The sequence below is a fragment of the Mastomys coucha genome, unplaced genomic scaffold (genome assembly GCF_008632895.1).
Source record: "Mastomys coucha isolate ucsf_1 unplaced genomic scaffold, UCSF_Mcou_1 pScaffold15, whole genome shotgun sequence".
NCBI classification, from domain to species: domain Eukaryota; kingdom Metazoa; phylum Chordata; class Mammalia; order Rodentia; family Muridae; genus Mastomys; species Mastomys coucha.
The window spans coordinates 59930780-59934497 of record NW_022196897.1 but is presented as its reverse complement, the minus strand read 5'-3'; positions in this window follow the sequence as shown (position 1 = coordinate 59934497).

The following is a 3718-nucleotide window of genomic DNA, read 5'->3' as shown; positions in this document are numbered from 1 at the left end:
TGTTTCAGGATAAAACTGACTAAGATAGCAGCCTTAACTTCCGGCCCCCACCTCCCAAAATAACCGCTAAGAATGCCCTTAGACTTCCACTCAGCTTCCCTTGATGTTAATATCCTACATAGCCAGGCCTCTATTATAAACTCTGAGAGGCTACATTGATGGGAAATTTCATGTGTTGTTGCTGTTTTGAGGAGGTGTGGGGGATCAAACCCAGGTCTTTACTATACAAGCTCTATCTTCAGCGCTTGTCACTTTGTAGCTCAAGCTGGTCTTGAACTTGTGATTTTCTTACCTGAGTCTCATAAGTGCTGGAATTATAGATGTGTGCTACCTGCATGTGATGTGAAATGATTAACGTAATAGTTTAACCTAAACTATTTAGATTTTGCCAGTCTCCTCATTCTTTTAGTCTCAGACTTCAATTCAGGACAGCACAGAGGGTTTTGTTGCATTCTTACTCTTTCTTCTTGGGTCTGATAGTTTCTCAGGCTTACCCTAGAAGGGATCTGCCCTTCTCTTGGCAACACATTGGGGGCACATAATATCAGCAGAACGGATGTATACATATATGCATGTGTATGTGTGTACACTCTAAATAAGATTTAAAAACAAACAGTTTTGGAGCATTCATTGGAGCCACAGGAGTAACTCATATTTAGGATACATATTTTGAAGCTGCACAGTATTTCTGCACGGCTAATTTTCAAGTGCATGCATGAATTTCACCCACAGCAGTTACTACTGTGGTGGTGGTCTTTTGATTCTGTCTATATTTATAATATGGAAGACCATTCTGGCTTTTTTTGTTCATTTGTTTACCCAATCATTTATTTATATCAATGTTTACTATCAGATATTTATTTTATCCTTTAGGCTACAATCTATTATTAGCGTTATTTTATTTTATTTTATTTTATTGCTCACATCATTCTAGCAATGGGTGTTTGGAAGCCTTTTCAGGTTTGCTCCTGTGACCTTCTATTTTGGTTTGTTGAGACAGGATGTCACTCTATAGTCCAGGCTAGACTGATCTTGCTATATATCCCATGGTGGCCTTGAACCTATGGCAATCCTTCTTCTGCCTCCTAATACTTATTAGGACTATAGGTGTAATCCATACCCTGCTTTTCTGTGGCCTTTAATATGACTTCACCCATTTAAAAAAAAAAATCTCATTCTGTACATCAGTGTATGTGTGCATGTGCACATGCATGCATATGTGAATGTGTGTATGAATGTGTTTGTGTGTGCATGTGTATATACATGTGTGTTAGAACGTGTGTGTGTGAGTGAGTGTGTTGAGCACTGTTTTACTTTCTGTCAGAATGGAATTTAATAGGTCTATCATGTATTTTCATAACCTGCTGTTTGAAATCCTAGAGTATCTCCTTTCTCAGGGGACCTCCCAGGGCATTTAAAATTTCTCCAGTGCTCTGCTAAAGAGTTTGATTAAACCCTGGATCAGACCCTTTTCTTGGGAACAGTGGTCTCAGTGCCAGAGAGTCCAATTGTCCCTGTTCCTAGCACATAAAAATTATGTAGCATTGGGCAACTTACCTACGTAAGCCCAAGTCTCCGGTGTAAAAGGAGGAATTGTACTTGTGGTTCTGTATGCAGTGGCTTCGAGGATTAAATGTGAACAGAGATGAAGCCAGCCTCGTGCTTGTCACATCTAGATAGGAAAACAAGACGGGGGAATTGTGGAGTCTCAAGAAGGTAGAGGAACCCTGACCCCAGAGTCTGTTTGAAGCCTCTCACTCACAAGGAAACAAGCCCAAGCACCATGAGCTGTCAGGGCTTCTGATCCGGTTGGCATTCCTTTCATTCAGACATTTATAAGAAAATAGCCACTATCCAAGCTGATCACTGCAAGGATCGTCTGCTTTACCAGAACCCATTGAGCTGGATGCTCACTTTATTGATTTTAATCCTATCAGGTGCCCCCAGAAAGCACCCATTGATAAGCTTTTTACTTCACCTCCCTTATAAGACCATTGTCAAAGCCACGACCCTGCCTCTTCCTGTGAGGAGCCCTATGTAGACTGGGATGTTCCTTGCTCCTCCCATTCCCACCCAACCTGCCTTCTCCCAATCTGTATGCTTAAGCCTATCATTGATAAAATATCATTGATAAAAGCTACAACTTGGCTTCATACAATGGCTGGTCCTGAAACTGTTTTCAGTGCCCAAGCCACAGCCCTGTTTGCCCTGAGGCAAGGCTCCTCAAGCTCTAAGTCTGACAGTAGGGAGCTGCCCCTCCTTTACCCAGAGCTTCACTGGTAGTGAAAGCTGCCTTGTTTCTCCTGTCCAGTGTACTCCGGGTGGGAACTGGTTGCTGTGTATCTTCACTGAAAATCTGCATCACTGTTTTATCGGAAAAATGAGGTGACCCAGGGTTACTGGGCTGTGGTGGCGCACGTCTTTAAGCCCAGCACTCAGGAGGCAGAGGCAGGAGGATCTTGTGAGCTTTGAGGCCACTCTGGTCTATAGAGTGAGTTCCAGGACAGCCAAGGTTACACAGAGAAACCCTGTCTCAAAAAGGAAAAAAAGGGCCGGGCAATGGTGGCGCACACCTTTAATCCCAGCACTTGGAAGGCAGAGGCAGGCAGTTTCTGAGTTCGAGGCCAGCATGTTCTACAGAGTAAGTTCTATGAAGTTTAAGAGGGTGGAAAGATAGCTTAACTTTTTTTTTTTTTTTTTTTTTTTTTTTTTTTTGATACAGGGTTTCTCTGTATAGCCCTGGCTTTCCTGGAACTCACTTTGTAGACCAGGCTGGCCTCCAACTCAGAAACCCTCCTGTCTCTGCCTCCCAAGTGCTGGGATTAAAGGCATGCACCATCACTGCTGCCTGGCTGACAATTCTTTTTCCTGCTGCTGCAGAAACCCAGGGCTGAGTTCCCACCACCCTTTTGGAGAGACCCTTTGAAAGTCCATCAGATTTACAAAATGATAGCTATGATTGGCCAGTGAGGGATCTGCTTTGTGGGACCAGCAGGGTAAATGACAGAATCATTAGGATGCAGGGGACACTGCAGAACCTGACAGCAGACCCATCTAGTATTAAGAAGCATTCCCATGCTTAAAGTAAAAGATAATAATAGTGAGAGCCCAGAGTTTCTCACTATTGGCAACCATTAGGGTTCCCGAGGATCCCAAGGATGAAAAGCAGGGTGATTGAGAAAAGCAAGGGTGCAGTTTTTAATGAGAACCATCTGGAGGATGAGGACAAGAAACGAATGTGCAAAGAAAGTGCCTACAGTCCAGATAAGTGACTTGGCAACCTGCACAAAGCTTGGGACTCCTCAAAGAGTTGTGGGTTGGGGTATTTTTTTAAAAAAGAATTATTTATTTTATGTATAGGAGTACACTGTAGCTGTGTTCAGACACACCAGAAGAGGGCATCAGATCCCATTACAGATGGTTCTGAGCTACCCTGTGGTTGCTGGGAATTGAACTCAGGACCTCTGGACGAGCAGTCAGTGCTCTTAACCACTGAGCCATCTCTCCAGCCAAGTTGTTGTTGTTGTTGTTTTTAACAATAAGAAAGGCAGAGCCGGCTCTCTGCTCCTCCCTGTTCCAGAGACAGCCACATCTTTTTGTGCAGAGCCAGCTTCGTCCTGTAGACAAAATGGTGAAGGTCGGTGTGAACAGATTTGGCCGTATTGGGCGCCTGGTTACCAGGGCTGCCATCCTCTCTGGCTCTGGCAAGGTGGAGATT